This window comes from Sebastes umbrosus, chromosome 5 (genome assembly GCF_015220745.1).
Source record: "Sebastes umbrosus isolate fSebUmb1 chromosome 5, fSebUmb1.pri, whole genome shotgun sequence".
In the NCBI taxonomy this organism is placed as follows: domain Eukaryota; kingdom Metazoa; phylum Chordata; class Actinopteri; order Perciformes; family Sebastidae; genus Sebastes; species Sebastes umbrosus.
The window spans coordinates 27,170,180-27,195,803 of record NC_051273.1 but is presented as its reverse complement, the minus strand read 5'-3'; the positions used below and the strand labels follow the sequence as shown (position 1 = coordinate 27,195,803).

General features: G+C 39.6%; 1 protein-coding gene across 3 annotated transcripts in view; it reads right to left on the bottom strand.

Moving 5' to 3' along the window:
- exoc2 (exocyst complex component 2) overlaps positions 1-25,624 on the bottom strand; it is a 150,351-nt gene that overhangs the window by 55,236 nt on the left and 69,491 nt on the right. The window contains exons 3-6 of one of the 3 annotated variants that reach the window (XM_037769780.1): positions 14,620-14,719; positions 12,776-12,831; positions 4,095-4,214; positions 963-1,040 (exon numbers count right to left, since the gene is read on the bottom strand). The gene's annotated coding sequence lies outside the window, so the exon portion shown is untranslated. Of the gene's footprint in view, positions 1-98; positions 218-962; positions 1,041-4,094; positions 4,215-12,775; positions 12,832-14,619; positions 14,720-25,624 lie in introns of those variants that run through there. The other 2 variants (XM_037769781.1, XM_037769783.1) reach the window with 2 other exon arrangements.

Below are 25,624 nucleotides of genomic sequence, written 5' to 3'. Positions count from 1 at the left end.
TGTTCTCCTGCACTAACAACACAACATCTCCTTTAAAATGTCAGATATTTCAATGGAGTATGGTTCTGCTAATCATATATACATACAACACTCCTTACTGATTTGTGCTGTTTCAAGCTTTCATAATCATAATCATATCATGATTGCTTCACTTGATGCAAGAGATGAACTCAGTGCTGGTTGGAGGATAGAAAGGAGGGATGAAAGTGGGCGGTTTCTGAGGAGGAAGGGAGATACTGTTTTGTTTTAATTTGGTATATATTTTGTATATTTGCAGGGATTTTTTTTAGCACTATAAGCATCACAGACAATTTTCTTAATATTACATTAACTGTATGAATGAACTCTGTATGAATCACTACTTGGAGACAAGCAAAAGATGAAAGAGTAAAAGGCAGAAAGGTGCAGAGAGATGTAAGGCTATCTTGTAGGTTTGCATTAGATATACAGTAGCAGTTATAATACCAGTGACCACAGCTAAATAAGACTTTAGACGAATTTTGTAGAAGACGTTAACGGATATGACAAAGTCTTAAGACAAGTTCTCCTCCACTAACAACACACTAACAACACAACATCTCCTTTAAAGTGTCAGATATCTCAATGGAGTTTGGTTCTGCTAATCATACTGTCGTTCAGACGGTGCAAGACAACAAGCAGCCGCATCTGTCAGCTGTCTCTGCTCTTATAGACGCTCAGTGCGACATATTAAACAACCCACCGGTGAGTTTAGAGGAAGGGAAACACCTTTGTTGACATATTTGACATCTACCGTTAGCTCAGGCTAACCTGTGTTCACTAGCAAGCTACCCTTTATACCGGAAGCGTTATCATTGGCTGTCATTAGTGCTCCTCGTAATGTTACAAACCGCTTATATTATCACATTTACCCACCACAATGACTTCTGACTCCACCTCGAGCATTTAGGAGTAAAATATGTGAGAGTAAAAGAGCAACTTACAGTTTACAGCGGTTCCTACTGCAGACACCGTATCCGGTATCCGGTGACCAATTCCGGCCTTCCGCTCTCAGCCACAGCCTTCAAAATAAAATGACAAATACTGTAGCAGTATATGTATACATTTATATTATATAGTTTTGCATATTCTGTGTCCCAGTTTGATATTGATACTGAGCTCTATGACTTAAAACACATTTCTGAAAGATAAACGCAAGGTGTAAATTATGATATAAATGATATAAATATACTGGAAAAACAAAGTTTGGAAACTTGTGTTTGGTGGATTATTTCTCTGTTGTTACAATGCTAATTGGCATTGCATTTTACATGGTTGGAAAGCCTGTTTATTTACCTTCACAATGATGTCCAACTTGTAAGGATCATGCATTTGCGGGATGAGCAGCACAGCTGATTATGTGGGTAGCGCCCAAGAAAAATTTGCCAAAATGCTCCGTCAATGGTAAACAGTGTATTCTCATAAGGCTACCAGGAAGCCTGCAATGACTGCCCTTCACCGTCAGGCCCGTTTGCGCTGGTGTCGACAACACAGACAATGGAACCTGAACATGTGGGGGAATGTCATGTTCAGTGATGAGTCCAGGTTCTGTCTGCCAAAGTTGGATGGCAGGGTCAAAGTGTGGAGACGACGCGGAGAACGCTATGCTGATTGTTGCACCGATGGAGTAAGAGCTTTTGGTGGGGGCAGTGTCATGGTGTGGGGCGGCATCTCCCTCACAGGCAAAACAAGGCTTGTCATCATTGAAGGCCATCTCAATGCAGTGAGATATCGGGATGAGATTCTGCAGCCAGTGGCGATCCCATATCTCCACAATCTGGTACCTTACTTCATCCTCCAAGATGACAACGCTCGCCACCAGAGCCAGGGTTATCACAGACTACCTCCTGTGGGAGTAGAGAGAATGGAACGGCCTGCCAAGAGTCCAGACCTCAACCCAATTCAACACTTGTGGGATCAGCTTGGGCGTGCTGTACGTGTTAGAGTGACCAACACAACCACGCTGGCTGACCTACAACGAATCCTGGTTGAGGAATGGAACGCCATCCCACAGCAACGTGTGATTAGGTTGGTGACCAGCGTGAGGAGGAGGTGCCAGGCTGTTGTGGCTGCGTATGGATCTTCCACCCGCTACTGAGGCTCCTGACATGTTGTATTAAATGAATAAAGTGTAAAATTGCCAATATGTCTTGTTGGTTCCTTGTTACTGATAGAGAGTTCAATCATCCAATCCACCAAACAACTCAAACAAGAGTCAATACCAACAGGAGAATACACTGTTTACCATTGACGGAGCATTTTGGCAAATTTTTCTTGGGCGCTACCCACATAATCAACTGTGCTGCTCATCACACAAATGCATGATCCTTACAAGTTAGACATCATTGCGAAGGTTAATAAACAGGCTTTCCAACGATGTAAAATACAATGCCAATTAGCATTGGAACAACAGAGAAATAATCCACCAAACACAAGTTTCCGAACTTTGTTTTTTCAGTTTATAAATGTGTCCAAAACAAAAGAGATGATAGTAGATTTCTGGAAGAATCCTACGGTATCTCTCCTGTAAGGCTCAATGATCAGGCTGTTGAGGTGGTGCAGCAGTACAATTACTTTGGCATGGTACTGGATGACAGGCTAACCTTTGAGAGTCAGGTGGACACTGTATGTAAAAAAGCTCATCAGTGGATGTATTTTTACTGTAAACTTTGTAGTTTTAAGGTGGACAACACTTTTATTAAAATGTTTTATTCTTGTTTTATCGAGTCTGTCTTGACGTTCTCTTTTATCAGCTGGTATGGGTTGCTTACCCTCAAAAACAGGAACAGGTTGCAGGGTATAGTCAAAGTGTGCAGGCACCACCCTGAACGACTTGACTCCTCTATTCCAAAGTAGGACCTTGCAGAAGGTTCAGTCAGTCCTAGCTGATCTTAGCCATCCCCTGTCCATTGAGTTCAGGTTGCTCCCCTCTAGCCGCAGATACAGTTTGCCTAAACTTAGGACCAATAGGCTCAGAAATTCTTTTGTTCCGACTGCCATTGGTTTCCTAAACAATGCCCTGTAATGTTGTATGTTGTAAGCTTTTGTATTTATTGCCTTTAATAGGCTATTTATAGTGTTTATTGTATTTGTTTGATGACTGTGTGGTACTTCTGACTGTACAACAAATTGCCCCTAGGGGATAATAAAGTTTTCCTTGACCTCGATACCAGTATTTATTTAAGAAAAAGTAACTTAAACATTGCATGTGCTACTTTTTTTTCCACATTCTCTACATTTTAGTCTGTGCAGTAAACAGCCCAGCAGTGCTGGAAAGTAATTAAGTTAATTTACTCAACTAATGTAGTTAAGCACAGCTTTGTTTGTTATGTGCTGGATACTTGTACAGTACTTGAATATTTCCATTTTTATGTTGCTTTATACTTTTACTCCACTACATTTCAGTGGTAAATAGTGTGCTTTTTACTCAACTACATTTTTCTGACAGTTGTAGTTGATACATTGTCATAGATAAAACTACCCAACAGTGTATAAATCTGTTAAAATTATTTCTACCTCAAACAGCAACAACATTAAAATGCCGCTTACATGTTAATGCATCAATAATAATAAACCAATAGTATAATATATATTATAATAGGACACGCCGAAAGGGGCCATTCTGCATATGAGTACTTTCACTTTTGATACATTTTGCAAGTGCATTTTGCTGATAATACTAATGTATGTTTTACTTACAGTAGGTGAAACGCTGGACTTTTACTTAAGACTATGTGTTTTTACATTGTATTGTTACTTTTGCTTACATAAAGGATCTAAATACTTCTGCCACTGCAGCCTTGCAGACATCCTACCGTTACATAATACTACCTGTTTACATAATACTACCTGAATAGACTCATCCATGATCTTGCTGAATTTCTCCAATTTCTCTTTTTTAATTTGCCTTTGACATCATACCGACTTGCTTGGTGGGTTGTTGGTTATGCAACTCTGTCCTGAGGGACCCTTTTAAGAAGTAATGAGGATATTGATGAGCAGTTTGATCTATGGGTCATCTGGTTTGTGCTCAGAGTGGATGTGAGATTAAATGCAGCAGAAACAGCGTTACTAGCCTGCATGCTCCTCTGAAGTGTTGGATGTCCTTTGTGTGAGAATTCTGAGGCCCAGTGGGAGCTTTGCTTCTTTCCTCGTCTCTCTTTTCACGGTGCATCACTGAGGTATTTCCACTTGTTCTGGGAAAAGCGCAGCATCATTAGAAATGCAACAGAGACCACCCAGGCACACACTAGAACACTGATACCATTACATTTATCTCACCAAATTGTGCAGGGCAGAAAGAATTTCTGTGATAAGGCAAGGCCCAATCCCCAGGGAAACCTTGTTGTCCAATTAGACGGGGTAATCTGATAATTGAGGGATCAAACTGTGACTTGGGAGTTTGCACAGATGCTGATGCAACACAGGGGCTGTTTGTCTACACAAACATTAACTTCCAGCAATGACGCTGGAAGATTTTGATCTTGGTCTCAGTGGTACAGCCTTTGCCATTGAAGGAGAACATCAGTCCCATATCCCACATACCAACTGGTGAATCAATCAATTTAACATTTTACAGTACAGAAGAACAAGAACCACTTATGCAGAGCCTTGTTTTTAGTTAAAGGAATAGTTTAATATTTGAGAAATACACTCATTTGCTTTCTCACCGAGATGAGACAATTCTCATCTGTTCATTAAATATGAAGGTGGAGCCGGAAGACGGTTAGCTTAGCTGAGCATAAAGACTGGAAACAGGGGGAAACAGCTAGCCTTGCTCTGTCCAAAGGTAACAAAATCCACCACATTAACACATTATATCTATTATTATATTTATATCTACTTTATATGTTTAATCCAAACAAAAACCGAAGTGTAAAAACGGCAAGTTGTGGTGCATCCGATTCAACGGTTATCAGAGGTCATTAAATAGGCATTATCAATCATTACAAGCCTCATAGATGTGGGTCAGTAGGGGCCTATTAAGCCTACAGTACTACATTGTAAAAGTGAACGCGAAACTTAAAAGTAACATGTTATAACACGTAAAACTGGATGAAACATTATATTTTGAAAACAAAAAAAGGCTTCTTTAGGTTTAGGCAACAAGACTACAACTTCTTTAGGTTAAGGCAACAAGATAACAACTTCTTGAGGTTTACATTTGACAAAACCATTTAGTTAAGTTAAGGACAAGTGTTTTAGCATAAAATAACTATTGAAAAGTGAAAACACTTATGGTAAATAAACTTGCATTTATATAGCGCCTTCCTAGTCTTCCGACCACTCAAAGCGCTTAACACTACATGTCAGCATTCACACATACATTCATGCACTGATGGTAAAGGCTCATCAGGAACTAATCTAAATACTCATTCACACACCGATGGCACAGCCTTTGGGAGCAATTTGGGGTTAAGCATCTTGCCCAACAACACTTTGACATGTGGACTGGAGAAGTCGGGGGTCGGGGAACCGCTGTTCTTCCAATTGGTGGATGACCCGCTCTACCTCCAAAGCAAACAGCTGCACCGCTTATGAACACAAAGACAACTACGCATTGTTGGTTTCACAAGGGATGCAAAACCTGGCCTCCTGGGTGAATACCCTGTGTTTCGTGTCCCATCTGTCACCCCAAAGTTTCATGCCGTCTATACTACTATACTCCGCTTCTGCTCCTGTCATAATTACCACAGTCGCTAGAGATCACTGTCATGTTCTTTTATACTTTCTTTTAGTGATCTACCATGTAAATAGATGATAAAACATAATATTAGGTGTAGAAGGCCCCTATTGACACATCTATGGTGCTTTTAGCGACTGATAATGCCTATTTAATGACCTGATAACAGGCTGTGTGGTTATATACTTGAGGTTATGTGCTGCACAAGTTCTTGGCTATAAGCCAGTATCAGTCTTAATGCTCAACTACGCTTACCGGCTGATGGCTGTAATGGACAGTTATGAGAGTGGTATCTTGGCAAGAAAGCATATAAGTGTTTCACAAAATGTCAAACTTTTCCTTTAAATAACTATACCTACTGCTAATAATATTCTCATTTAGCAAGGAGCACGTGATTGTATGTTGTGTTTTTAAATAGCTTTCTGAGCAGGTGTTCCAGGTGTGCTCCTGAGGGACACCGCTGGTGCCTTGATCCTTGCTGTGACCCCCCAAATCCTCTGCAACCCACATCCCGTAATGGCACACGCTGCGCTGGCACCATTGCTCATCCCTGAACCCCATTGTTCATTGTTTGTCCACTCCAGTTTTTTCCCATGGGCCCCTGGCCAGTGAGAGGAAAAGGTCACTGTAAATATTGCACTGAAATCCTCCCTCCCTCCCATAGAGCTCCTGAAGATGGAACAGGCGACCAGTGGGTGAGCACTTCCTTCCTGCGCAGGGCATTTTCAACTGTAAGACATCAAACAAGTATGAATCCCTCAATGTCAAAGATCGCTGCGGTGAGATCATATGCTCAGTGTTGACATTACAATAACCTGGGCAGGTCTCGTCTCTTTGTGAAGCACATCAGCGCAATATCTACATATGTGCCATCACAAAGCTGCAATTTATCAAGAAAAACTGGGCCATGCACATCTATGTTCTCTCATATCCCATAGCTGCTCTTTAACCGGTCTCTGTTACTGTTAAATGAACAATAATATGTTATTATTGACTAAGAATGAATCCGATCCCTGACTGCATTTGGAATCTCATAAAATATGGATTCCAAGGAAAATTAAGTGAGGCTTAGCAACCCCTGACCCATGTGTGGCTAATCACTAGCCTGTAGCCCTGCTGTTAATATAAGACGGGGAGATTTTAAATAAACCCATGATATTTAGGTTTGTTTTGCTTTCGATTGGCGCTCCATCTCCCGCTGCTTCCCTCTCCCGGAGGAGTCCAGATCCCTGGGCTAGCATTTTGGGCTCCGGAAATTCAGGCCTGTGCCAGGCTTAGCTTGGAAAAGTATCCAGATGAACACAATGGAAGAGGGAAAGTCAAGGGGAACAGAGAGCCTTTCAGTCTGAGTGCTGACACATTGCTTGACACAGTGGCTGAATAACACAACCAATAAATGGATGGAAAGATGAAGGTGGGAGTACAGGAATGATTTTACAACAAGGTTACCTCTGATGATATCTCTACCATGACCTTAAAGGAACAGTGTGTAACATTTCTGGGGATCTGTTAGCAGAAATGTAATATAATATCTTTTCATTAGTGTATAATCACCTGAAACTAAGAATCATTGTATTTTCGTTAGCTTAGAATAAGACCTTCATATCTACGCAGGGAGCAGGTCCTCTTCACGAAGCCCCCCATGTTGCATCGCCATGTTTCCACAGTAGCCCAGAACGGAAAAAAAAAAAACACTGGCTCTAGAGAGAGCCTTTTACGTTTTTATGTTACCCGAAGGCCACCGTAGTTCTCCGACATGCTTGTGAAACTGCGGTAACGTGAACCGCAGAGTGCAAAACCGTGGTACCGCCAGCTGCCGTCTGACTTCCGTTGCTCCTAAAGTAGTGTTATTATGGTGAGGATGGCCTCTGAGCAAGGCGAACGGTGCTACCACTGCTTTGCACTATGCGGCTCAAGTTACCGCAGTCTTGGAAAGGGAGGAGTGAGCGGAGGGTACTCAGTTGGTTGCAATCTGCAACCAAACCACTACATGCTCCCATTAAAGATTATAATTTTATAGTTTTTAATGCACCAATCTGTCACTGTCAATCTAAATCTTACACACTGTATATATATATATATATATATATACACATCCATTCAGGATATATTTCTTTGCACTAGGCTATTTGTATTGTTTACAACTTACAGAATACTTATATATGTTTTATTTTTATAGTTGGTGATTTGGTTCTTTTTATATTTATTTATATATATTTATATATATATATGTGTACATAAGTCCTTTTTATTTCTCAACTTTATCGTCCAGCTTTGTTGTCGTTGTTCTTAGCTGCTATTTCTATTACTGTGTATATTGAGAGCAATGCAAAAAGTCAAATTACTTGTATGTGTACACATACTTGGCCAATAAAGGTGATTCTGACTCAAGTTATTGATTACGTTTTTGATGACTAATGAAAAATGTGTTTAGGGTTGCAATTGGGGGAATTTGGACTCAGTATTATGACCTCAGTAGTTCTAAAATCCTTGTTATGTCTCGGCAGTGGATTGTCCAAATAAATAACAGAGATGTTGTTTTTGGAAAGATGCTTTTCGGTTGATTTTTTTTTAACTATCATTCTTCAATGTTTTGTATTGTATATGTATTGCACAACAATAAAAATTCCATTCACCAAATTAAACCAAATCTATTTAAAGGTGCTATTGATAACATTGATAACATTCAGCCACTAGATGTTGCATTCTCCCTCCCCCATTCCATTGCATTTACTTCACAACAAGTCATTGCCAGGCACTTACCTTCAAACTCAGCCATTTATCAATTTTTTCCACACTGACTGACGACCCAGAGATACCACGTGATATACCAATGTTGTTTTACTTTTGGCTCACAAATCTTGTTAGAAGTGGGAACCAAACGGCAGATATCTTCCACAGAGATAAACAAAACATTCAATTTGGACCCGGCAAAATATTTTAAATTATTAATTCACAGTCATAATAATTTTTTATGTAATGTATGTATTTTTTATGTGGATATTCATCTAAATAAAAATGTTATCAATAAGACCTTTAGATGTTCAAATAGCACAAGAAGAAATATGCATTTTGTTTTTTTTATTTTGGGTGTGTGTAATTTGGGTGAACTGACCCTTTAAGTATTAAGACGCAGGGAAGATCGGAGAATTCCTGCAGCTGAATGTAAGAATCCAAAGAAAAAGAGTGGGTGTGAGAGGGTATAAAGGGGCATTTTCCTAAATATGTTCAGGCTTTTACCACCCAGGTTAACATAACATGTTCCTTGTCCTTCTCATAACAGCACTCCTTCGGCCCCCCCAGGCCAGACAACAGGCTACTGTGTCTCAGGAGGCGCAGACAGGATCAGCCCTGAGAACTCTGGAGGAACACGTTCTGGGAAAACGTCTAGAAAGTAAAATGAAAAATCCACAAGAGTGCTGAAGACGTGGAGCCAGAATGACTTCCTCTGACACATATTGTCTTCCAAAAGGTTGTTGTGGAGTTCAGCCTCATATTTTACTGTTACATCCCTCCTCGATTGAGTAACATAACGTTGAGAGGAAACAGCTTTCATCCACGGGGGCCAGCTGAAGCCATCGATGCATGCTGCAGTGTGTGCTCCGTCTTTGATGAGATGTGACAGGTCGGAGTGTGTTCATAACTGTTTGTGTTTATAAACAGGTGGACTTGGTTACAGCTGGAGGTTATTTGTGTGCTGGATGCATGGGTCCGAGCCAATCGCAATCAGGAAGGGAGCATAATAATATCATACACTCACTCGGCTGATGTTATACGCTCAGCAGGCTCTGTTTTCTATCGTCATTGGTCAGACGATGCTGCCATATTTTAATTTTTCATTTCATAGTAATATTATATATTCTTTTGAGACATTCCCACGGTAACTACAGCACCTAATTTAAATTAACCATAAAATGATAGCTCATTATACTAAATAAAAACTTAATTTATTGCAAAGATGAGTGACTTTAATTTCACACCACAACGATTGTGTTTTTATTGTCTTTCTTAAATGATTTTATAAGGTTACCGTTATGTTTTTTAATAGGAAAACCTATCTGCAAAGATAATAAACAAATTTCCCTGATAAGAATCTCATTTTTATTTGACTTAAATGCAAATTGAATGATGACAAAGGGAGAAAGACATGTAGTCTATGATGAATTTTTAATAAAATGTTATAAAGCGCTAAGAAGTGATGAGAAACTTAAAGTAAACCATACAGTCCAAAATAGACGACCTATTAAAGACGCATCCAAAATACCACATGACAAAAACTTAAATGATATCTTATTTTCCACTGTGTGAAAGGAAGAGAGGGTCTTAACTTGAATGAGCCCTCTAATGCCACACATGGGTTTTCTATCCCACGGATCAGCCTGTAAGGATTTAACACATTCAGGAGGAACTCGATCGGCCTCAGTGAATATTAACTGGACTTAATGTGCATCATATTGGCTCGCAAATGATTTAATAATACATCTTCATTTCCTTTGTTAAATAAATGACTGTAAGGATTCAGGCCATGGTGGACCTCACTGTGTCCTCAGGATTTTCCCTCTTTTTGAGCAGTCTAAATCATTTCAGAAACAAAACCCATTGTAGCTACAGTCCAGAAGGGGGCGCCCAAGAATGTCATTTATGAACTTGGCCTCCTCCTCAGAGCTCTTGTTTGCGGAGGAGGAGAGCTAAAGATGAACAGTAGAAAGAAGAAGACAAACAGAAAGTTTTGTTCAAAGGTTTAAAGATGATGATAAAAAGTGAATGAGAGATTGGTGATTGCAGGGTTAACTTACAGGGGGTGACACAGTATGTAGTACACCTTACAGCATAATGCAGGGAACAACAGCACCTGAAACATCCACAATAATCACCATTTAGTTTTGTTGTCGGTATTGTTTGAAATGTTTTGATATAAGTGCCACTACAATTTCTCAGTTTGGCACAATACCAAAACATTTCTTTTATTGATACTATACACTGAGAAAATATACATGTATATATGTATATATAATGTTTATTTATGTTTTTTAATGTTTTATAAATGTTTTTCTACAAAACCTCTTCTTTTATTTAACAAAGAAGCCAATGTTTTGAAATGATAAAAGTTGTCAAAATGCAAGCAAGACTTTTGCTAAATAAAACTGTCTAAAATTGGCAACATTTTGATTTAAATGAGGAACTATCTGATGAAAGAACAAATAAGCAAGACTAGAAATGTGACCAGATATACAGCTCTCACTATTTAGACATTTTTTGTTGCCAAAAACCTTGAGCCTTATTATTCAGCCCTTACAGTAATACAATTATTATTATTATTATTATTATTATTATTATTATTATCATTATTATTATTAATGTTAATATTATTATTAATATTATTATAAATAAATAAAAACAATAATGTTATTTACAGTATAAAGCATTTTTCAAGCAGGGAGCACAAAGTGCCTCCCTCTGGAGAGGAAAATAAATTTCAATAACACAATAAATGGTACTATAATGAGAATAGTATAAAAGTAAAAGTAAAATAAATACAAAACAACAATATAAAAACGTTGTTTCTTCCATTCTATGCATTAATAGATTGTGTTACATGTGATGTAATGTAAAAGATATACCATATAATAGGAGCTGGTCACGTAACCAGACAGGTGCATGAAGTAGGTAGGTGCCTATAATTTGGCTTTAGAATCCGTGCACATTTTAAAAAGGTGTGTATGAAGAGCTGAATATTTGCACAGTACATCAAACAAAAACTACAGGTGTGATCAACCAATCACATGCCTTTAAATCAGCAAAAAAAAACAAAAAATGTTTTGTTTGAGGGCATAAATGTATACGGTTCAGAGTATGTGTATATGTGTACACAAATACTGTGTGTGTGTGTGTGTGTGTGTGTGTGTGTGTGTGTGTGTGTGTGTGCGCGGGGAGTTGAAGCAGAGAGGCTGTTTGTAGTGAAAACAGTGAGAAAGAAGACACAGAGAGGAAGCTAAACACAGGCTGCTCTTTGAAGTACAGAGCAGGGTAATGCTATTGTGAGCAGGTTATTTAACCAACACAAACACAAGTTATATGTTCGCCTCGGACATATCTGATCATCTGTAAATCTGATTAATATGTGATATATTGTATAAATAGTGCAGATTAAAGTTAATATGTCATGGAGGCTATAAATTGCACTATTAATGGGCTGGAGGCGGCGAGAGATTTCCCGTGTTAAGTGGATGAGGTAGTATGGCATACAGGAAGGGAAATAGCATGTGGGAGGCGGCGGAGGGGATGTGAGGAGAACGATAGGATTGTGTATGTTGGAGAGGTGCGGAGTGCGCAGCGGTGCAAATTGAGGTCAGTTTCAGCCGAGTAGCCTTTTAGCTTTGATCCCTCAGCTGAACTGGATGAAAGACATCCTGCTTCCCTCGCCAAGGAGGGAGGAAGGGGAGGCGAGCGGGGAAGAGGGGGGAGGGACCTCAGTTTTCTACCTGACAGATATGGCTCGATGCAGCCCAAACCGTTTCCTCTATTACACCGATAATCTTTCATTTTCATCAGTCTCCTCTGCCTAACTTGGGACCGACCTCGCCCACGCCTTTCTGTAACTCACCCACCCCCCAGTTTATCCTGCTAATATAAATCCTGATGGGCTTTATCAATGCTTTGTCTCTCTATCTATTCTTCCCTGACTCCCTCTCTTCTGTTCTTTTCCTTTACAGTGCATTCAAAATCTGAACTTTGATCCTCCCACGACCTGTCAGACAGCAGACATGAAGCCTGGAGCAATCCGCTGTTTGCGTGTGTGTGCATCTGGTGCAGAAAAAGCATCCGAGTTCATGCCAATCACTGTGCGTGTGATCAGAAAATAATGACTTAATGGGATTACGGTGTTTAGACTTGACTCACAGTGTCACTAATGTGTCTTAAACACTGTATGTTCATTGCAGCAGCTTCCAGTCAGGCAGCGGGACTATTATCTTTTACCGGAAAACTGGTTGATGAATGGATGATTGCAGTTTATTACAAATTAGGTCTAGTTATGAGCATAATTTGTATGTGTTACAGTAACATTGTACTCACCAAAGACAATTCTGAGATCAGGGAACACGGGGGAAGTCAGTGCAACAAAGACCAATCTGCCAAGAAACAGTTACATAATCAAACTAGTTGGAGACAAACGCAGAGTTCAGCTGAAATTATTTGGAAACGAAAACAGAATTAGTACCCAAACTGTCAATCACCATTTAACGACTCAATTTCAACTATGAGCTACCGTATTTACCGTACTGTAGTTCAATCAGCAGAGACAGCACACGCAAAGCTAAAAATGCAGCAGCTTTATTTAATAAAAGACGTTAGCAATGTCCCCAATACAGCACTTTCATTAAAATAGAGCCCTATAAACAGCAGCCAATCAGAGATCCCCCTGTGGAGCCATAGAGGGTGCCTTGACACTGGCATTGGCGGGGTGGTGGAGGTCAGCCTGGTCATACAAAAAGGTGTCTGAATGACACGATAATGCGCAGGGAAAAAGCGTGTAATAAGAACACCGTTCTTGTTTAAGGCGTGTTATTTGAACACCACGTAATCTGTACTGACTGCAATGTAAATGTATTCGCGTGAATATGGTATGCTCAGAGCTGGTGACGTAGAATAAATGTTGTCTCCGTACATATTGTACTTGGTTTACCTACTTATTTTAAGGCCAACTAAGACATTTTATTTAAACCTAACTAAGTGGTTTTGTTGACCCCTGTTGGTACTGCACTTGGTACAGGCAAAACATGATACTGAAGCGCTATCCTCTGGTGGTGCGATATCGGGTTGTGGAGGTGCGAAGCTGCAGCATAGACTGCAATGACAGAAGAGACTGGTGAAGTGGTTTAAACATCCTTAGGCTAAGATGATCATTGGATGATAGGAAAGCCTGCCAACAAATCCAAGAGAAATTGTTGGATAATAACTGAGGTGGATGACGAAATAAAATAATACTTGTCTTTTGTGTGCCATCACTTTCTGTTTCACCCACAAATAAAGCGGTTTACACAACCTGTCTGAGTATATGACTTTGTTGTAGCGCCGTCTAAATTAAAGATGCTCTGTGAAGTTTTCTTGTAAACAAACAAAACTTGTGTTTCCATTGTGTGCAACAGTGTTACTCACCAAAACACATTGTGTTCATTCTTGAGGTTTAACAAATGTGTTGAAAGCATTTCCTTCCTCATGAATATTTGCAAAGCCAATTTGTATTTCTATTTTTTCGTTATTGATAACATTTTTATGTAGCTGAATATTTTTTGAAAAAATACATCCACAGAGCCTTTAGAGAGGTGCCGCATAAAAGTATGGCTTTTATTTTCATTGTGAATTAATCATTTTAAAAATGTTGGTGGGTCCAAAATTAATTTGATTATCTCTGTGGAAGATATCGGACGTTTGGTTCCCCCTTCCAACAAGGCTTGAAATGACGTTAGTATCACGTGGTATCTCTGGGTCGTCAGTAAGTGGGGATAACACACCATAAAAAATGGATAAATGGCTGAGATGGATGGTAAGTGCCTGGCAATTAAAGTGAATGAAATGGAACAGTAGAGGGAGAATGCGACATCTCGTGGTTGAATGTTATCAATAGCACCTTTAAATCATGCATTGTTTACATCCATGTTTACTAGCTTGCAGTAGTCTCCTTCACTGTCTTTGCTCAACGTATCCTCATACAACGGCTCGTATGATATCTTACAAAAAATTATTAATTTCAATACAAACTCATAAAAACATTGCTCCATAGTGCTACTAGTGGTCAAACACTCCACAGGGTACCTTTAACTTGGTGACTAAAATGTTATCATAATGAATATGAATAGAAATGGTGGCCAAAACTATGAAAATAAGAACCAAGCTTTGACAAACTGTCCAGCTCGTACCTCATCTTCCTTCCACACGTCGTCATTTCTCTTTTTGCGTTCTCTCTTTGTCGTCACCTTTCCGCTCTGAAGCCGAAATACTTCAAAGTGTTTCTTCACACTGGAAAGAACAGACAAGATATGGAACATAAATGACAGGATGGACCGATTAGTTCAAATACAATAGAGTTCAGGAACAAAGAGGATTAATAGAGGGCCACTTTCCTGTGTTTGACGTTGGACCAGTATAATGTAAATGTCCTGTATGTTTTTCATTTATTTATTCTTGTCAGAGTGGAGTTTGTAAATGAGGAAACCAGGAAAACAGTAATTTGGAAAAAGAGTTTGGACCGTTGAGGTCAATTCATCATAAACAGGAAAGAGACCTACAGTAACATATTAGGACAGTATGGGAAGTGCGCATGCAAGCATGGGTCTATTAGAGAAGTGGGAGGATGCAGATGATGTCTGTGAAATAAAATGGAGCTGCAACCAAATCTTGAGAGATAATCTTCAGTGGTGTGACATTCGGGGAGTTGAGCTGGCACCCATTCAGCCTGAACACTTTCACCCTGTGGGTGGGCACCACAGACTGTATATGAAGATGGACGACATGACAGCTCCCCAAAAGTGAAGCCAAAGCATCTTGCTCGCCTTTGGGTGGCTGGCTGCAGTATAGGTCATAAATCCCGCCCCCTTCATTTTAGGGTTAGGGTTATGAGACATGGGCCAAACTAAAAAGTCATAGTACAACTCAAATAAATTCTTACCAAAGATGTTTTTTTGTCAATTTAGGTAGATCTTACCACACTGATGTGTGTTCAGCTGTTCATTTTTCTGATGATTTCTGATTTGGTTTTAATTAGTTATTTGATGCTATAAAAAGGAGTTGAGATGTCATGATTGACAGCTGTGATTGACAGCTGCTCTGAGTGAAGTAGTGGTGCAGCCGGAGGCTCGGGAATTGTATGTGAGAGGAGATGTAACTTTCCATAACTGTCACAAGTCTGTGTAATAGAACGTGTGTCAATTTGATCATAAATTTAGTGATAGAGATATTATAGTTAGTTGTTGTGTCCTAATGTTAATGTTTCTGTGTAAATTTAAACACCCCTGGCTGATGTTCCGTCCTCCTTGGTTACTGTTTGTTTTTTTACGCCTCCAAGCTTCTCGTGTGTTTAACGTCACAACACTATGAATTGTGGGTAATTCCCTCAGGCAAAGTCTGCAGAAATGTGGACTTACTGAAAGTGTTCATAAAGGGCTCAAAATGTCTGTGGGAGAGCCCTCAAGGACTTGATGATTTGACAGTGGGACGGCTCTAAACCCTCACAGACTTTGCGGGAACGCGCCTCAAAGCCTGTGAATCTGTGAGTCTGTGAGTGCGGACACTGGGATTGGGCCTTTGGCTCCAAATGACGTCAGAATGTCAAGATGGCAGCTCCCGTATCCGGGATATTTTAGCTTCACTTTTGTACAGTGGGAGGAAGCGGAGACGCGTCGACCATCTATATAAACTGTCTATGGTGGGAACACATCTTCACTTCAGTAAACTGTGCGACAGAGCCTTGGAGAAGAGGCTGCACTCCTTAGATACCTTTGTAAATACTATAACAGGTGTTATTTTACCTGGTTATATAACCATACTAATCGGCCAGGTAATGATGACTCACATGCAGAATGGAAACATGCACACAAAGAATTCAGTTTTTAAATAGCCTCCATCATAACGCATGACTAACGTTAGCATAAACAATCCAATTATGACAAACAAAAGCAAATAAGATTTATTGTCTTGAGCTGTTTACCGGGTTGCTAATACAGTGCTCAGCCTTGATTGATGGGCAGGTTGACGTCTCACACCCAAATGCTAATGTGCCCTGAGGAGAAACAAGACGACAACAACACAAACGACTGACGAATGACCTTCTTTCCCTTCAGCCGTCTTGTTTCTTAGCATACTGGAATCACCGGCTTGCATAATGAGACAAGTTCCAACAGCCGGGGATCTCTCTGGCTCTCTAAACTAATCTTCCCTGACAAGTTCTCCGCAGCCAGGAAAGCACCTCATTCAATGAACTGAGAAACAGGTTCTTCTGTAATGGAGTAGTGCTCGGCTCAAGTCTGGAATTAACAGCAATGGGTTGTTGTTCACAGGTGTTTGTCATGTTGTGCATGCAAGCTGCCAGTTATCCTTTAGTGTGAGGAGTATTAAGGTCCTTTATTCAAGTAAAAGAAGATTAACATTAGGGGTGTAAGAAAATATCGAAATATCGAGTATCCCAATATTATGTTTTGTGATTTTGTATCGATTCTCAAAAACACTGTATTGATTTTAAATTAATAGTTTACCTGCAAAGATTAACTCTGTCAATATTTATTTCTTTTGCAAAGACATGCTTTGAGCATATTTGTTTATGCTAAATGCAGTACCTGTGAGGGTTTCTGGACAATATTTGTCATTGTTTTGTGTTGCTAATTGATTTCCAATAATAAAATATATACATACATTTGCATAAAGAAAGCATATTTACCCACTCCCATGTTGATAAGAGTATTAAATAATTGACAAATCTCCCTTTAAGGTACATTTTGAACAAAGAAAAAATTGTGTGATTAATTTGGGATTAATCACAATCAACTATGGACAACCGTGATTAAATTTGATTAAATATTTTAATAGATTGACAGCCCTACTATATATATATATATATATATATATATATAGTAGGGCACCCATTCATATATATATATATATATATATATATATATAATACATATACATTCGTTGCATGGTGTGTGTTTTCTGTTTTATCTTAAGATATTTTTAAGTTTTGTCTGTGCTTATTTTATTGTAAACTTTGTCACTATAATTTAAAAAATGTGATAAAAATCAATACTATTGAGATGATGATGCAACATGTTCTCATCCCACCTCGTCACATACTGAAGCTTTGTCAAACCCCTCTGCCTCACTTTTCAGTCGCAGTAAAAACTTGCTCAATGTTGCGAATTAAACAAAAACAGGTTTATACCTCTTCCTAACTGGATGCTATGAGAACGAACGAGCGAGCGAACATCAGATTGTTTCAGTTTCTCCCAATGAAGCTCCGAACCTGCTCTGTGCGTCAGCGAACAGGCGAGGTGACGTGCCGATTGCTTGAAAAATCGCTCGTCCTGGCTCTATTTATGAGAAGTTTTGTGCACCTGCTCCACCTCCAACCTATTTCCACTCAAAACGTCAAAATCGACGCTGACAGCAACTGACAGTTAGTCAGAATCACTCGCTCTATGTAATAGAGAATGACATCGCTCATAGTATATCTGGACAATTTTTTGCACTCCATTCGCCAGCCAGACATGAAAGAACAGCTGATTGTAACGTGAAAGTGAAACGTAATGCACGGGACACGAACAGCGGTCTCCTGGATGAAAGCCCTGTATTTGTTGGACCCATCCATTACCTTTGCCCCTCAAACTACGTCCTCACACTCCCGGGGCACTTTCTCTGAGCGTTTAATATCGACACGGATGGGTTTACATTGTAGTTAATTGAAAGCCCGGTGCTTCTCATACCGGTGCTAAAGGGTGCCGTGTGCGTTGGTAAGACATGCCGATGGGTGTGACAAAGAGTTGGTAATTTAAACTCTGGGAATGAGAACAGGCTGGTTGATTACTAACATAGCTGACAAATAAGTGCAGTGGAGTAAAAAGTACAAAGTTCCCATATGAAATGTTGTGGAATAGAAGGACAAAGTAGCATAAAAACAGTGCTAAAAGGTAGGTACATCCCTTCAGAAAATGCACTCAGTTACTTGCAGTCTCTGCTCCTGAGATGACTCGCAACGTACGAAAGAGCCCAACAAGACCCCTGAGAACTGTGTAAGTGTCCATAAGATGGGACAGGAAAGGTAGCAAACTCCAAAATCAATCTCCAACTCCATATTTAATTACCTCCAGCTCCCACACAACCCACTACTGTGCAGCAGGAAATGGAACGCAGGTCATTTGCATTGGTTAATACATTTCATAAGCGCAACAATCAGAGTATTATTAAAGATTAATGGTTTCCTCAACGCACATCCATCATGGGTCTACGGCCAGCAGACAATGGCCCCGCTCCACACACCCTATTAAATACGTTATGTTAGCCTATAGTAACTGGGACAGAGAATTCCCGAGATTTGCGTAACTGTCATTTGGTTTACACAAACACACACACTCACACGGTGACGCATGGCCGTGTTGTGATCTTTCCACACCCAAGGGTTGCCCATCGCGTGTGACTGCAGTGCAGAGAACGAGTGCACAGGGAGGTTTCTTGGATGTTTAACATGCCATCCAACCTGTTCCAGCTCATTATGAGGTGACAGTTGGATTGTTATCAGGGCGCCAAACAAAGGCAGGATTGAGACAGGCTGACACCTCAGTGGGCTGCTCGCTGACCTGGGATCAGCCCGACTTTAAGAGCAACATCAAACACAAACAGTCTGTGAAATACTATAAATACTATAATAAAACAAGCCATAAAAGAAAAACAGCCATACAATAACCTACTATAAATATCTTAATGTGGTTGATAGGCATGTACCAATATGCCCCTTTAATGACGTGATGATCTCCAAAATGATTTAGACACACAGAATCATAGTGATATTTTACAGAAATAAGATAACTTAAATCAGTATTAAATGTTTTAATGACAAAGGAAAATTGACACTGTGTCATTGTGTTCCGTCACCAATCTCTTTAAAAACATTTTCAACAGACTTTTTTTTCATTTTCGTTTCGTTTTCATTTGCACATTTATCTAAAATACCTGACACTAAAGTTTTAACATGATCATTCCTACTATTTTATATTCTTATTGTTGCAAAATACCCCCTCCACAGGTAGACACATATGTAAACACCTGCATGGTACTTTGTCTCGTCCATGGTGAGTGGAATTGGAGCAGCTCCAACATGACAGTTTTTATTTAAAAAATGATGGTAATAAAAACTGAAACTTTTTTAGTTTGTTGTTGTCTGGTAGGATCATCTATAGTTTTAGCCCGAAAAACGAGTCCAGTGTTGCCAACTCTTTTCCAATGAAAGCAGCTAGCGGTACTAGCTGCTGACTAGCTCCAAAAGTCACTAAATCTAGCGAGAAAGTTGCCAAGTCGGCAACACTGACAGCCCGTCCCTTCAAGCCTCCCTCCAAAATCATATAAACATAAACATATTCAACTTATTTCATTGATACTTTTTAATAATTTTTACCCAAGGGATTTACCTGATGATGGTTCAAAATAAGGATGTACTTTAACATTCACTGTTTTTTGTGTACCAGTTTTCACTCCTCCTTGTGGCTAATGATTTTTTCCAATGTCCTCTGAAAATGAACTTGTGGCTTCAAGCAACCCTATCTCAAATTCATCCTTTGCTGTGTTTTTGTAATGTGTCATCTCAAGCATGAGCTGCAACCTTGACATTGTAAATAGAGAGGCCATAGTGTGAAACAACAAGACAAGACTGACCTGAGGTGATTTTGCCGTAGAAGTCTCAGTCAGAGCTGTAGGTCATGTGACACCAACTGGCTCTGAAGACTTTTCCCCCCAAATAAAATCATTAGCCTACAAAAGAATCGTCCATAAATCGATTAATCAATTTTTCTGGGCGTCTCAGACACTCCAACATGCCTCTGTAATTTCACAATTTGAGCCATTAGGTCTAATAAACACTGAAAAGTTTCTAGGAGCCATATCAGTAAATTATTTTAGTGCTGTTCATCAGTGCGGGGAGCCAGCAGGAAAGCAGCCAGCTCACCCAGAGAAACACACTGATGCTCGCGCTCTATGGGCCAAAGAGGCCTAAAAATCTTTTCTGGCATATGCGGCCTATGAGCCACTTTCACTGGAATGACTGAGGCACAATCTTGGAAGACTGTATTCAACTCTCTAAATACATGCAGGGTTTGTGTTTAGTCTTTCTCACAACAACCATGCCTGACAAGCACTGACCCTGTGGGGACTTTATCACCTCTACAGGTACATAAGAATGCTCAGTTCAATAGGTCATGCATTTGCACCTGCTAGAGCAGTCAAATTTGCAATGGCGTACTATCACAGAGTATATCCATTCTTAGACCCAGTCTGTGGGAATGGAATTGTTTAAAGTCAATCTGAAACGGCATCTTAAGAGTATCTACGTATTTCCGAGTGAAACAGGAGAGGCAGGCGGGACATAACGTTGGGAGGAATTACGGACACGGAATACATGGAGCATTTTGGCAGCATACATCTTGTGTCAGTGGCTGGTGGATAATGTAAAGTTAATGCTAACGTTATAACAAGAAAACCATTGAATACTGTATGTAGGCCAAGTACATTATTTTTAAGTTTGCCAAAAGGTGCTTACTTTCAAAGTAGGAGAGGCACCAGCGGTGTACACAGACGGGATAGCAGTATCCATCAGGGAGAGAGAGACGGAGCATATCGCATGCTACATGCAGTTGCCGAAGCAGTTCGCAGTAAAATGGCTTGCACGTAATCTGGAGCTGTCCCAGATTCAGAAAAGGAACGACGTTTGAGGTGGCGAATACACAAAAACACACCGACATACCATAGTGTTAGAAAGCTAACAAAAGAAAGATCTTAGCTCTGACGTGGCCGTCTATAGCTCCAAGTGCCACTTAAAGTTGCAGATTGATTGACGGGTGGATGTCATGATATTATTGGTTGAAATTGGCTTGTACTAGTTTACGTAAGCATGCGGCATATATAGTTTTATGGGAAGAAAAAAAATAATTGTATTTTGATATAAAAATGCAAAGAAAGTGTTATTTTGTCATTTTTGGGGGAATTTATTGTTAAATAGGTGCACAATATGACCGGGGATGTGATCTACACTAAAAGGGTTAAAAATACATTTTTCATTTCAGCTCGCCTTTAAAGTCTTTGTCTTACTTTGTGTCTCACAAAGACCCATGATTGAAACATAGAAGAATGCATAAATTAGTTAGTACGGGAGCATAAAGCAGTGAGCGGATTTTGCCTTTAGTGTTTATAATGGGCATTAAATTGGAAGTATTGAACGGAAGTATAGATAATATTTAAAGCCAGCACTCAAGGCCTCCTTCAGTAATGTAAATCAGTCTCTGTGTCCCCAGCAGCAGCAGCTGCAGCAGTAGCAGCAGCAGTAGTAGTAGTAGTGTGGGACTACAGGCTGCAGTTTCACCAGAGAGGCTGTGTGGTCCTCCAGTCTCCTGCTATTAGTTTGTTTACAGAAGTTAAAGCTGTGAGCTGCTGAGTGCCCGGGGCCAGCATTCCAATACAGTGGCTCATACAGTACAAGCATGCACGGGCACACTCTGTTGTCTCTCAATACAATGTATGCAAACCCACAGCAACGAGCAGAGCGCCCCTACGAGCACTTCTTTTTTCGGTTTCTCTTCTGAAAGAATCCATCCCTCTTTTTCACTGCACACACTTCCTCTTTAGCTGTTTTTCTTTGCCATTTCTCCATATTTCAGAAATCTTTTAGTCCACACAATCATCTCCTCACGCCACCAAACATAAACACACGTGGCGGTATGGCTCGTGTGGTCGTCTGAACGGCAGGTGATAGCTGTTGCAGGTCGAAACGAGCTGTTACATGTGTATTTGAATGTACAGGTGAAGATGTGTCGCGCTGATAATGGCACGCCTGACATGAATAGCGGTGCATCGTATACAAATGAGTAATCATCCGCTTACCGCGACCAACCGTCGGGTAAAAAAGTCCACCTCGGCGTAGACGAGCTCGCAGTGTTAAAGGAAACTAACAGTTGATTGATGAGATGACACGCGGGGTGTAATTAGTGATGGGCCTGACAGCTACTTAAAACTGTTTCAGTCTTGGGGGAACAGACAAATATGCAGACATCATTCCTAGATGGGATACATCCTCATTTGAGAAATCTGTCTATCCATCTATAGCATGCACTGTTATGTACCTACACGTCAGGTAAAAAGGAAGGAATGTAAATAGCTTTTAAATGTGCAGTAGGAACAAAGCAATGATAAAACTGTGATGCAGTAATTAGTCAGGGCCAAAGGGTTATTTCAAGTATGCTGGTTGTATTGAAAAGGCTGTATCAACTGCCTCTGGGATAAAATGGCTGTCATTTCACATGCTGATAAGAACGCCATATTCATCTCCCCGTCTTTGTCTGAAGATTTTAGTAGGTAAACTTCTGAGTTACTTATCAGTACAGGTGTTACACATGTTGACTCGAAAGCCTCGATTCTGAATGGTCACACACCTGAGCTGGTAATGGACTCGCTTTATCTCGTTTAAACAGTTGTGATTGTCGATAGGCAGGCATGTTCACACCTAGAAACAAGAAACAACACTGCTCCAAAGCTTAGCTGCCATTGTTCTCTCAAACTATGGCCGCGTATAAACTATTTACTGCATTGTGTTATAAGAGATTGGCGGAAACTTGAGTAATCTCGAACCAAATCCTCACCGAAATACATATGCAGTTTCAGTATCGGACTGTTGTGCAATGTAACTCTTTGTAGAACTTCATACTTTGCTCAGTTCAAACAAAAAAAAAAGGTGATCTTTGGAATGTCTCCTCGTAACCATTGCACCCGAGTCGCTCCCGTCACACCTGATGGCTGCCTATTGGCCACGTTGCATCAATGTTTTACTCTCCATTCAACAGCCATAAAGCTGTCATCTCATTTGGGTTAATGTGAATGCTTAGTCATTTCACACAAAGCAGAAAATTGGACAGTATGCAGACACGCCCTGCACTAATGGCCCCAAACGCCGTTGGCCACAGGTATTGCCGAATCCTCCACTACTTGGCGAAGGGCCCAGGTCTTTGAACGCAGAGGATGACCTCAGTTTACAGTCAGAGTGCTTATGTAGTCTGCAGTCACGCTATCTGGAAAAAACGTTGAATAACATCCTTCAGCCGTCCCCATTCCGTTTCAGATGCCTTTCAATTAGTCTTTGTTTCTGTAAACTAGAAATAATTACCAGGAAGGAGGATTTTAAAGAAGCGGTAATGAACACATGTTGGACAAAGAAATAACATTTGAAGAATAAATTACAGTTTGGCATTTTTATTAGATTATAATGACATTATTACTGTAATATGTCTGTAACATTAACATGATGTCAAAAAAGTACACTCAAAAGTGATTTTGGGCTATACAAATAAAATTGACTTGACTTGATAGCTTTTATGTATTTAGAGTGTTACATTAGGGTGTATTTAACCCTGTACTTAAGGACTTTGCATAGGCTAAATTTGTTTGCAAAAAACTTCTATGATTTTTTTAAAAGTAGAAACTAACCGCTCAACAAGAAGCATGTTCATTTCTAGATAAAGAATTTTAATGTTAATGCCCTAAATTGCTGTGATTTGTCTAATTTGTGATTTGTGTTTTCAAGCTTCTTTTAATATAACTAGCAACAAATCTATCTTACTTCTGAAAGGCTTTTTTGTCAGAAAATCTGTACCAAAATCTGAAATAATGCACGATTTCCAGTGACTAAATACACACAAAACTTCTTATAAGTGTGGTTTTGTTATAATTGCTTGAGATTTTGTGAGACAGATTCAGTGCAAATTTTCGGTGTTTAACTCAATCGTTTGGTTGAAAAAATGTTGATTATATGCATCTTAGTTATTGTTAATATTTTGCCTTTTAAAGTTTTACTTTATTGAGTTTGGTACATCTATCAGTTTTTGACAAAATGTTTAAATAATCTTCTTAGTTTAATTAAAAGGCACCCTGCTATAGACTCAGTGACCTTTTCAGGGTGTGCTACTGTACGCCTCGCTCAAAGCATGTGTGACCATGCACAGTATAAGCAGGTATGGGTGGAATTTAAAAGGCATCTGTTTATAGTGATTTGATCAGTAGGTGCATCCCATGTTTGCGTCTCTGTTTAACAAAAAAAAACAAGACTTGTTTTCCTGTTTTGAACTCATATTCACATTTCAGTTGTACTCCATATATACAGTAATTATTCTCTGCGTGAAAGCTGATGTAACTCAATAAAGACTAAGAAAAAGATAGCTCAGTTGATTAAAAGGCCGTGGGTTCAACTTTTAAACCTTTAGATTTAGTATTTGAACTCACCTAAGCACATTTAGAAGGGCACTTTCATTTAGTATAGTACAGCTAGTAAAGTACAATCAAAGTAAACATGTAAGTCTATTCTGCATTAATATAAAACAATGCTTATTGACTGCCAAAGTAAAACTGACTTAGTACCTGAAAGCACTTAAGAACACTGCAACTCTGATAAAATATACTTGACACACATGCAGTAATACAAATATACTTTTAGCACAAGATATATCAATTTAGGGAGTGTTTAAGCAAAGTCTAAATATCCATCATATCACAAACTGTGTTGCATTAATCTCAAAGATTGTATTTGAATATACTAACCCAAATACTATCCAGTTCGTGGTGAAATGTCATGTGGGAGAAGTGTACCACTCTGCTTACAGCATATAACGATTACTGCTCATTGTATCTGCATCAACAGGTGGGTACTGTAGGTTTGCATACCCTGGTACTTATGACACATTGTGGACTCATTGTATACACATCAGCATTTAGGTGTGGGTAACCTACACACCAACGGCTGTGCCTTTTTCATGAAGTTCACCGCCTAGCCCTAAGGCCACACACCCATTATAAGACATTTCTGCTGAAGCCATGTCCCATTTAATGGTTTACACCTCGATGCCACATATTTACACACACTGGAAGTGCAGTTAAGGACACAGGGATAGATATATGTAAATGAGCAGGCTGCTGAACACTAGTCAGCTTGTATTATCATGCATTAGTAGAAAGGTCATAAAACCAATAAGCATGCTGCTGTAAACACTATATCACCTTAAACTATGTCTTTAAAGGGGGGAACTTGCATAATGAATCCAACGCAAACAATTTTAGCAAAAATGTACACTAAATGTGGCCGTCAAGCATTTCATCCCTCCTGGTAAGGAAAAAAAAAAGAGGGCCAAG